The sequence below is a fragment of the Neolamprologus brichardi genome, chromosome 7 (genome assembly GCF_056152115.1).
Source record: "Neolamprologus brichardi isolate AB-2024 chromosome 7, ASM5615211v1, whole genome shotgun sequence".
NCBI lineage: Eukaryota > Metazoa > Chordata > Actinopteri > Cichliformes > Cichlidae > Neolamprologus > Neolamprologus brichardi.
In genome coordinates, this window is record NC_142110.1 from 22,042,521 (window position 1) to 22,054,769 (window position 12,249).

The 12,249-nt window shown below is 38.5% G+C and overlaps 1 long non-coding RNA gene across 12 annotated transcripts in view; it reads right to left on the bottom strand.

Moving 5' to 3' along the window:
• Window positions 1-12,249, bottom strand: part of LOC102785644 (uncharacterized) — a 51,496-nt gene that overhangs the window by 20,130 nt on the left and 19,117 nt on the right. The gene's annotated exons all lie outside the window — the stretch shown is intronic.

The window sequence follows — 12,249 nt, forward strand, 5'->3', positions numbered from 1 at the left end:
CTAAGCTATAGTTTAACTTTATAGTTTGAACTGACTAAATTAAAAAGTAAAGTAAAGTAACTCTATTAAAAGTTGTTTTGTCTCATCAACAGTTCAGTCCTCAAAGTAACAGTTGCAAAACAGGAAAACTATTAATAGCTCCTGTCTGTACATATGCATGTGCATGTGTGCATGTATGCCCATTGATGGGACAGCATCAGTGAAATATTTCAAGGAATAATTTAACCCGCTGACGTAAGTGTTTGCTTTGGTTAGAGGAAGAAAGGCTCGGATGTGAAATTTTGTCTATTTATATTTGTGCATTTGCGTGCGTCTGTGTGAGAATTAAATGGATTGTATGCTGTGATGCTTTATTCATCTCTGTCTATGAAGCCACAGAGACAGCGAACCCTCAGAGTGCTGTTGACGTCCGGACATGCACTGGTGTGTGTGTGTGTGTTTTTGTCTAAGTGCGTGTGTTCCTCCCTCCTTCCTACTTTGCTGAATCACTTTTCATGACCACCTATTTGGACAAGCAATTTTTTTGACTCACTTGACAAAAAAAGCAGATCTGTGTTGGTTAGGTAAGGCTAGACAACAGATAAAAGCCTCAGATTCAAAGTCAAATACATTGTCAGTAAAAGTGTTGCTCAGTGCTCCCATAAACAGACAGAAGGGTGGAACAGGGTGGTGGAAAGGCGGCTACAGGACATGCAGGCAAGGTGATCTAAACTGTGCCTTTTTGTCCTTTACTATCACATGGATAAATGTCTACACAGAGCCACACATCTTTTTAAAAATATGCCAACTTTATACCAAACAACCTTAAATTTAATAGACATTACTGTCAAATTAATAGTTTCATCATGGTTCTCAAAGGTAACAAAGGCTCAAATTGCCCTTCTTTTATCAAAATAATCAGCTGTAAAAAAAATAACAAGAGTATTTTCCACATTTTTTTAGATGAGCCTAATCCAAAAAAAGGAGTTGTTTTTCTTTTGCTTGTTAGCTGTAAGAAAGCAAATGCTGACCAAGAGACTGTGTCATGATGATCAAGGATTTGAGCAAGAGAGCTGCTTCATATGAGGAGCATGTTATTTATGTACTCTAACTGAGACATACATTAACATAGACTAATCAAACACATATCTTGGGTACCTCTTATGCTTACTGAAACAAGTACCTGGCATAACTTTACATGATCATGTGAGGTGTTTGCATACGCAGGTATCGTACATGTGTGAGAAGGGGCTTGAAGGTTATAGCCTAAACTAAAGACACAATATTACAGCCAAGGTCTTGATGCACACTCAATCATCCAGGTAAGGAAATCACAGAAAATTGATTCTGCTCATCTGGACGCAGCAGTTTCAGTGGCAAAACCATTTCGTCACTCATCCAAGAGGCTTCTTCAGTTGCAGCTGACTGCAGGTTTCTCCAGCCTTATAAAAAGTATATTGGCATAATGACCAAAACTAACACCATTGCCTAATAATGGGCTGTGAGTTCTGTTTCATGATCGTTAATATACAAAATGTCATGAAGGGGGGTAATTAGGGAATGGGTATGCAGCATTGTAAGATGGTAAAACGTGAAAAGAGACCATTCCTGAAAGAGTTCAGTTGAAGTTCACCGTCTTACAATGCTGGAACTACAGCCATTCCCCAACTCTCTGTGAATGGCATTCATGGCCATTGATCAGTGGTCATGATGTTTTGGATATCATGACAGTTTCAGTTTCGCTGAGCTCATGGCCCATTGTTAGTCAGTCTGCTAGTTTCAGTCATTTTGCAAATATACTGTTGGTCAGGTTGGGAAAACCTGCAGTCAGCTGAGGCTGAAGAGGTCACTTGGCAAAACGTTTCTGCAACCGAAAATGCTGCGTCCGGGTGAAGAGAATCAACTTCCTGGAATTACATATAAAACAGTCCCACTATTAGTCCCTTAATAGTTCCACCTGTGAGTCAGATGACAGGAGATTTACACACCTCAGCTGAAGAAGATAGTATCGATACCCTCACATAGCCCGGGAAAATAACCTGAGAACTCTTACAATGTCATATAACTCTATGAAACAATACTTGAAAAGTGAATCAGCATGAAGCGCATTTACAGTAATTAGAAATCGTGTTAAAGAGATAAAAACATGACAGCGTGTTTGGACTTCTCATTTCAACTCATATTAAACCATATAACAAATGAAATCTTACTACTCCAGACTCAATACATAATGAAAAAGCTTATGACAAGGGGAGGAAAAGTCTCAGTAGAGTCGCAAAATAATGATAATGTAATATTTGTAAGTGTAAAAGCTTGTCTTGTCTTTCAAGGCTCAAGTGGCATAACCATGTAAAAGTGTGGATGACATCAGTAGGGAAGCTGAAACAGCTGGATGGTTGCCATAGCATCCAAAGTACTGCATACGATTGACAAATTTAGAAAACCAAACACTTTGTGGATTTACTCATAATGCTTTGATGGAACAGTAAAATATAGACAGCTCAAACCAAAAGTTCAACCACAGAACTCAAAACAATAACACAACTGATTACCTCTATTTTTGTAAGTCAACAAAGGTTAAAGAAGGCAAATATTTTTATTCAATGTAATATTTTAGATCCATGAGTAATTTAAAAACTATTTTAGCATTCTAACATGAAGGGAATAAAAATGTTTTTTAAAAAAAAGAAAACAACTTCAGCACCAAAGCCACAAACATATCAGAGCAAAGAGAACACCTCTAATACTGGAGCATGTGTAACTTTTGACATTTACAGATTACAGTCCCAGAATTTCATCATCATCCTCACTTAAGACAAAATAGCAACCTGTGGCACAAAAAGGTGAGGCCAACAGAAAAGCGCCAAAATCTGCAGTTGTCTTCACTTGAAGCTGCCTTCCAATTCAAGTCAGTCCTCACAGACTCCCATGGAAAAAAAGTCTGTTTATAGCATAGTAGCACAGATGACTTTAGTCTCTGTGAAGTTTCCTCTTTTATAACAACTGCATAGCAGGGGGGTTTTTTTTCTTGCACTTCCATTTGGTTTCAATTAGGACTCAAATTTATGGGTGTACCTCCTTTAATTGATAAGTTGCTAACACACAGCTGTAGGTCCATGGGTCATTGAACTGGACCTCTGTGATGTTTGTGATGGGACCCTTTAGAGGATTTTTAATGGAAACTTTCTTAAAAAAATAGTAGTAGTAGTAAAGCCTGTACAAGAAGTTTAAGCTTCACTTTTATTGAATGAAACACTTGCATTTTGCTACATTGTTACTTTGCACTAATTGGCAGACTTGTGTGCCTCTGCATTAAACTCATATTTTCAATGAATGCATTGCTATTGAACCTTGCTGATCTCACTCCAACCAGTGTTTCAGAAGGGTAAGTTCTGGCTACAATAAAACAAAGTCTTAAAACTGTAGGGTCCAAAAACCAATGGGTGATGGCACAGTACTATGTCCATCTTTTATATACAGTTTCTAAAAAACACAACAATATTAATAGGCAAGTGCAGACTTCGGGAGATGCACACAGTGGAATGATATCCTTAAGTGATGTTACTTAATCTGTAAAATAGTTTACAGTAATAAAACAGAATCAGTGTCATCAGCTCACAAAGAGATAAAATATCACAGAATAACTGAATATTTATAGAGATATAAAAATGTATTATATTTATTATGAATAGCTCTTGGGTTTTTTGTACATTTTGAACATATTCTAACAGATCTACCAATAACTCAAAATCAGAATATCGTCAGCCATACAAATAAAGAACAGTCATGGTTAAAAAAAATAACTGCTGGCAGGGTGTGAGAAATGAACAGTCGTCTCTTGCAACACACTTTGAAGCCCATTATCTTTTTATGATATGTAAGAAGAAAGAGAAAATATTTTAACAACAAGATATTAATTGCCTGACAGACAGAAGTGATCACAAGGCCAGTTAAGTGACACATCAGCTAAATATGAATGTTTTTTATTGTGACTTTTTTGTTGTTGAGGAGACTCGATATAAAAAACAGTTAACTTATAGCTAATATCTGATAATTGTAACTATTTATATTATATAAATGGTTCAGCTTTGTATAAGGTAATGGTAGTTCACATTGATCATTGAGCTTTCTTAGAAACTAATCTGCACAGTTTAGATGGAAGTTATAACATGACACGTTCACATTAAAGGTGATAATTAAAGATATGAATTATTGGTATTTTGGTCTCCCTAATAAGGATGGTTTACCTGAAAACAGCTAAGTAGAATTGTTAGGGCAAGTCTCCAAACTTGTTTGCAAGACACTGCATATAATTTCATGCAGCTTTCATTCATGCAACTGTTCCTAATAGTTCATGCTGTATACCCTCTTGGTCCCAAGCATGACCATATGTAATTAAAGCAGTCACAGCGCTCAATAATCAGGCTATCAAAGGCCTGGCCAAGGTAGAATTTAGATTTCATCACTGCACATACACTCACTAGCCACTTTGTTAGGTAAATATGTTCACCTGTACATTAAGTCGATTATCTAATCAGCCAAATACATGGCATCAAAATGGTGAACAAAGGTAATTTAAGTGACTTTAAAAATGAAATGGCATGGTTGCTGGTGCCAGATGGACTCTCAATCTCAATATTTCAGACTGACAAACAGAAAATGCCTTGTTGATGTCAGAGATCGGAGGAGAGTGGCCAGAGTGTTTCAAACTGACAGTAACTAAATTGATCACTCGTGATGATCAACATATGCAGAGGAGCATCTCTGAGCATGCAATATTTCAAACCACAAAGCAGATTGACTACAATAGCAGAAGCAGAAAACCCCAACAAGTGCCTTTCCTGACCATGATGGTGAGTTCACTGTACTCAAATGACCTCTACAATCATCAGATCTCAGTCTAATGGAGCACCTTTGTGATGTCGAGGAACAGGAGGGTCACATATCTATGTGTACCTGAAAAATCTGCAGCAGCTGTGCGATGCCACCGTGTCAATATGTAACTAAATTTCTGAGAAATGTTTCCAGCACTTTGTTGAGTCTATGTCATGAAGGATTAAGGATTTTTGAAGGTAAAAAGGGTCCAACCAAGTACTAGAAAGGTGTATCTAATAGCATGTTCTGTGACTTAAGATTTTCAGTTATGAATTTTCTTTTAATTACTCTAAGTTGAATCTTACTTATTACTTACTTAACTTATGTACATAAAATACATAGTGCTGACAATTTAATGCTTTTATGACTTATGTAAACTGTCATCAACACCTAAAATATACGTGATGGAGAAAGTGTAGCGTTAGACACTTCATTTATACAAAGTGCATTTCCTACTGGCTACCTGCCAGTTCAAAGCAGCTTCTTAAAACTTTCTGTATAACAGTGAAGTCCCAGCTAAAAGCTAGCTATACGAACTCTTTCATATAGAAAACTCTTTCTGTTTTTGTGCTGTGTTTTATTTTTTCTTTTGTAGGTACTTGCTTTAATCTAGTATTATAGAAAATACATTTCAGACTGTTACACGAGTTAATGCCTATCAAGGGATGGGTGTTGGAAATTAACATCATCCATACACATGGACGGTACACTGGCCATAACCTCTGCAACCGCCAGTGTTAATCTGTATTTAAAGCTTGCAAATTGTATGATGATTTGAGCTTCCTGACTCACCATGTCACATAATTGAAATAGTAATTAGTATTTTATAAAAATAAATAAATAAATAAATAAATAAATTGTAAAAGATGATTGTTGTGATTAACATTATGGTATTTATTAAAAAAAAAAAAAAGAAGAAGATTACAGAATAGTCACAGAACCAGCACCTCATCTCACATTTTAATAGATTAATGTCTGTTTTTGAATAGTTGGATACAACCAGAAAGAATTGAATATTTTAATTTGTTTGGCAAAATTATTATTTTTAGATTAAAAAAGGCGAGACCAAGAACATTTTTATTCAGATTTTTTCTAGTTCTGTACTGTTGGTTTCATACTATATATACATTTCATCCTTCTCAGAACACAATCTGGTCCACAGACCCAGAGTTCTAAGGCTTGTTGTTGCCCCATGTCTATGGGGAAACATAAGTTGGATAAAAATCAAAGATGCATTGGTACAAGCTGATATTGTAGGAGCTCCAAAAATGTGGTGGAGTTATATTGGAAGATTTCCTTGGTGTCCCTTGGTGGGAGGATAGTTTGAGTTTCCTCTTTGTTGAGAACCTTTCTGCATCATCAGCAGGTATCTCAGGTTCACTAGCTTTTCCCCCTCTTTATGGCTGTTGTATTTGTCCTGGGAGCCTGGTTGCCTTGAAGGTGAAAATGAATGGCTACACAAGGAGGTACCTGGTTCTTGTTGGCTAGCTTTCTGGAAGCCCACCTATTTGGTGATTTCTGTTGGAACCTTGTCATGTCCCCTCTCCCAGTGCTTTTGGACATCCTCCCAAGATGTGGCTCAGTGTGCACAGTACTGCGCCACATTGCAGGCATGATGAGCTTTCCTCCTTCCCCCAGATCTTTAAATTGCTTGGAGTTGGTAGATCAGCCATGGTACATGGTAAGAAGTTCTTTCCAGGACATTAGTCCAGCAAGTGCTTGGTCCCACTGCATCCAAAAGCCTGGGGATGCAAGCCCCATCGCCTTCACCCGGCAGTCATCTTCTGCTGCCTCTGCTCCCAAGTGACCTTCACAGACCACACTGATGATCTCTGTGGGCTTCCAGTATGCTTCTGGCTCCAATACTGCTTCGTGACTTCCACTTCCTGCTGCATCCAATAGATTTGTTGGCCTGTTGGACATTCTCATCTTTTGATGGGAGGAGTGTACCCACTGCTCTTGCCTTGGTGGCTTTGAATTCTTCCACCAGTGATGAAACTGGTAATGGCTTGTAAGTGCTTTACAGGTTTACCAAGCTAAAGGGAGTGAGAATGCCCAACCATTTTCTCAGAAATTTGCTGCACAGCCTTTCCATTGCTTCCAATTGTGACATGGGGAAGGCATACAGTAGGAATAGCCATTGTAGTCTGGGTATGATGTCATACTGAAAGCACCAAACCTTGAACTGTCAAGCAGCAGGCTGTTGTTAATTGATTTGAGAAAAGTACTTAACTGAGATTTGGCATCCCTGGGATTGCCTGTGTCCTTCAGGGAGATATCATAATTCTTTCCAAGACATTGGATCCCTTGTTCTTGAGTTGTTGGAATCTCTGAAGGTTACTGAAAGTGTTTCTTGCACATTTTCCTTTAAGGATGCTTCTGGATTTCTCCAGTTTAAATTCCACCCATGTCGATGTTGCCATCTTCTCCAGTGCACTCAGGATCCACTGTGTTGCCCTGGAATGATGAAGTCATCACAGTTAGATTGTCTAAGAACACTTGGCAGGCAGGATGTCTTGTGCTGTCCTCTGATTTAGGAACTCTATACCTCATCCACCTGCCTCTAGCAGTAGAGTCATTGCAAACATCATGTATAACATTACAAGCTGCACTATCTCTGGTGGTATTAGATAGCTCTCTAATGCAGGTTGAACCAGCTGATGGGTTACATTCAGGTAATGTTTTCACTGGATCCAGCCATACATTAGAGAGTTTGGTGTTGTTACTCTTTGCTTTCTTATTAATCTAGCCAATCACTGATGTATGCTCCAGACAACTAGAATACCCTAACTCCTGCTTTCTGGGCACTAAGATCAATGTATTCATTATTGAACAAATAAGATGTCAGTCTTTTAGCAACAGTGGACCAGAATATTTTCCCCTCACCATCCAGTAGTGAATTCTCTTAAAACTCTTCAATCCCAACTGACATCTGCCCTTTAGGTACAAAGCAGCCCTCAGCAAGTGTCCAGAGGTTGAGCTCTTTCCTCTTTTTCCAGAGTGTTTGTAAGGGTTTGTATAAACTTTTCAGCTGAGGATAGATCTTATATGAGGTCCCTGATGGTCCAGGGGTGAACCCTGCTTGGGCTTTTTTCACAACTGGTCTCACTTTGTCCATAGTAAATCCTGCCATGTTAAACTGGATGTGTGGCTTTAGCCTTGGTAACTGGTAAGGATATTCCACCAGTGGAATGTTTCTGAAGAGGTCACTATGTGTTACCACTACACTCTCTCCATTCACATTCCTTGTTTGAGCAACATGAGTTGCCAGAGGGCCAGAGCACTGTGGTGTGCCTCCTGGCTCAGGTCCTCCACCGACTGACAAGCATAACTCATATACTCAGAGATTGCCCTCTGGGTCCTTTGCATTGCTGCAGTTGGTGAAGTATGATGCTTAAATATTCTGCCATAGCTGGAGCAACTTTGTTTTACCTCACGTACCTCTTTTGCCCAGTTTAGTTTTGTAGTTCTTATGCTGCTTTCCGGATTTTTGGCTATATGATCTGTCCATTCTGGCAGAGTAATACCCCCAATCTGCCTAGCTTTATTCTCTTTCTTTAGTACTTGTAGTTTACTCATGCAGAGTGCTAACTCTAACACTATTGCCTGCTGCCTTTCTGAGCTGTTTTCTGTTTTTTCACAGATGTCTGTGGGTCTTCCCCCACTGCCAGTGGGCTTTTCCCCGTGGTCACAAGAATGCAAGTGAGATAAACATTGACGATGCATTGCTACAAGCTGACGTCTTTGTAGCTACAAAAATATGGTGGAGCTAGAGCGTAGCAAGATTTCCTTGATGTCACTTGGTGGGAGGATTGTTCGAGCTTCCTGTATGCTACGGACCCTTCTGCATCATCAGCAGGTATCTCAGGTTCATAGCATTTCACTCCTTAACCTGTACTCTTCAAAAGGCGGTTACGCTATTTCCCTAAATGACTTTCTTTAAGTGCTTCAGTTGCAAGGTGAGCTTTTGCAGAAAGTATGGATGTTGCATAGGACCTCAGCAGCCCATTTCAATGGGAAAAATGTTTGCATGGCACCCTTTGATGACAGTTTCACCTATCAAGTCCAGGTACTTTGTTTTGTTTTGCTGGTTTAAAATTGCTAGCCTATCCTCCCATGGTATTGTAAGTTGAGCTAATAAGATACACCTACGAAAAAAAGGAAAAAAAAACATTAAATAGAAATATACATATGCAAGAAATTTGTGAGATTCAAATACAATCTCTCTCATAGTACAAACTTGCTAAACTAAGGCTACATTCACGCTGCAGGTCTTAATGCTCAATTCTGATTTTTTGATCAAATCTGATTTTTTTTGTCTGGTTGTTCACACTACAAATAAAATGTGACAGCAAACGTGCTGTTTGAGAGAGAGAGAGAGTGGGTCTGACTTTTCTTAAAGCTCTTTAAGAAAATATAGCATCATCAATGCACATATAAACTGACATATAAGTGGCATATAAAATTAGTTCATATGTCAGACAGTGCAAAACTAAAATGCATTCAGTTTACAGTTATGCATGCTAGATAGTGTAGTGGTAAGACTACACATCTTTGGAGCGGGAGACGCAAGTTTGATTCCCACCCAGTACCCTGGCTAGACCCCTCATGCTAACCAGAAAGCCCTGGAATGGCACAGCTACATCTGTAGCCTGTCTGCAGCACGGACGCAAGAGCATTTCACTACACATTGTACTCTGCATGATACTATACTTGACAAATAATAAAGCTTGTTTGTTTTGCTAAACAAAAATATCAAAAGTGTGCTAAAAGCGTTCATTCAGTGTCTGGTTAAATGACACATTTCAGTCTACTATTTGAAGACCATAGTTTATTTCTAGTCACTGAATTGTAGAGTACAAAACCGAAGACCTTTGGCATAGACACTTCAATACAGAAAACAAGTCAACTTCCAACTGGAAGTCAACCTCAAAAAGTTATCCAACCAGAAAACAGGAGATAGATATTTTTCACCTTATTTTGTTTCAGTTTAGGAACAAAAGCAACTTAACAAATTGTTTAGCTTCAAAACAGGATTAAAAGGATTAAAATAATGGATATTTCTTATGAAAGTATTGTCAAGGTATAAAAGTTACTGAACAAAGGAAGGCCAGAGCAAGTGTAAAAGTCCAATGAGATGGACATCTGAGGTTTTTTCATAATGATAATCCCTATCTTATGCACTGTCTTAAATATCGTAACATACAGCTTGTGGCCAGTTTTTTAAAACATGCCTCGATGTTCAGATGCCTGTAATTTGTTTTTACTGATACAGAAGTGTTTCAGGACAAAGGTCATGTACATCAAACACACATACAACAAGTTTCTAATCACATATAAATGGAAAGGCAAAATGATCGTGTTTCACTAGATTACACGTTTAAACTTGGCAGTCAACAATGCCCCACTGCTAACTGAACAATGAGCTCTGTAAAATAGGTTATGGCATTGGATTGCTTTAGGTTGTACAGTTGTACCTAGTAAAAATTAGCACGGAGTATAATTTTAATGTTTTCAAAAAAAGAAGGTGTGATTTGTCAATGTAGTCCATTCCCTAATATCTCTCCTTTTTCTAGTGTCTGTTTGTTACTTTGTTTGAGACACTGGTGACACTGGTGATGATACAAAAATGTTTGATTTTGATTAACAGGATGACAGCGTTGACCTTACAACTAAAAACATGTTCTTTTTTTGTTTTTTGTTTTTTGTTTTTAGGGGGAGTATGTATGTACCTTAATCCAAGAAGCCAAGGCTGGATCAGGAACAATTAGCCACACAGGGTGAGGAGATGAAGGACACGGGTGTGAAGGAGACGAGAGAGACAAAGTAGCAGGCATTCAGGGTGGAGAAATGGAAAGCGAAGGGGTGGGAGGTAAAAGAAAAGAAAGAAGAGAAGAACTAATCTGCTGGGTTTCAGTCAGTCAGGATTTCCCCTCTGTCAATCCTCACTTCAGGCCCCTGAGAGAGATGGAGTGAATGAGAGAGAAGGATAAAGAGAGGGAGAGACAGAGACAGATGAGAGGGAAGGGGGAGAGAGGGGAATCACAAGTGAGACGGAAACTTGGAAACAGGAGCAGAAGAGATGAGGGATACAGGCAAAAACTTGAAAACATGGAGAAAAAAAGGAAAAGAAAGGAAAGCAGTATGAAACTGTAAATCAGATCAAAGTAGAAAGGATGGTGATAAGGGACGGGATGGACTAGATGACAGTTACAGGTAACATCGGTGTAGCTACCAGATGAGATGAGCTGTCTTCTTCTAATGTCCCTCAAACCTTTTATATGTCATTCACTGGTCTTCCACACCTGTCCTGTATTCTGATTACCTGCACATATGAGAATTGACCAATAATGATGAGATATAGCTTATCCAGAGCAACTTATCTAATCCAAAACTGACACTTCTTACACCACATAAAAGCTGTCATTTTTATTTTGAATTGTTTTGTAATTTACTTTGCTTTTAATTTGACATAATCTAATTAATTCCTACCTCTGCAACATAATAAGGAATAAGGAACTAAAGCAATATGAAGGTTTGTAGAGCCAAATAGGACTGTAACATATTTTTTGTTTTGCCTACCAAAATATGGTATTTTTCATAAGCTTATGCACTTTTTTAAGGCAGTACTATAACTAGAAGGAGTAGCTATAGTGAGCTCTTAAATAATGCACTGCAGGAGGCAAGCTGGATACCTCTACCTCCTCAGAAAAGTGACCAGTTTTACTGTGCTCTGCTGTTCTGTGATAATGTACTGCTGTAAGATACATAGAATCATAAAATATGTGAATTTATATATAGTGGTGAAAAATGAACACATACATCATTGTGATTAAGAGGTTCCTCTACACTGCCCATCTTTAGCAATATTTACTTGTTCTAAATTTGGCTAAAGTCCACTTCAAGGTTGCCTCCTTATGCATCTCTGAAATTCCTCAGTAGAGCCAGAGGCTGAAGGTATTGTTTCCTATGCCTTTAGAATATTATCCTGAACTCTCTTTCTGACCACTTTCATGAGGGCATTTGCAGTTTCGTTGTGGACTTCAAAAATACACAGAGGGAACTGTCAACTTCTGTGTCCGACAACTAGCTCGAGGATTACGGTCTGTCCTTTGACTGGGCCATTGCAGTATTTTATACTCTTTTTCTCAGCTATTCTGTTGTACCTGATGTGCTTGGAATCATTGTCCTGTTGCATGGCCCAGTTTTGGTTAAACTTTAGTATCGGACAGATGGCCTCACTCCAAGCCCAAACCATTCATCCTGCGTGACAGTTGATGTGAGGTGTTTGTGTTGATTTGGTTTTTGCCAAATATATATTAAGTTTTAATTGGGTACTATGGCCAAACAGCTCCACTTAGTCTCTTCTGTCCTAGGGACATTGTTCTAGTCTTG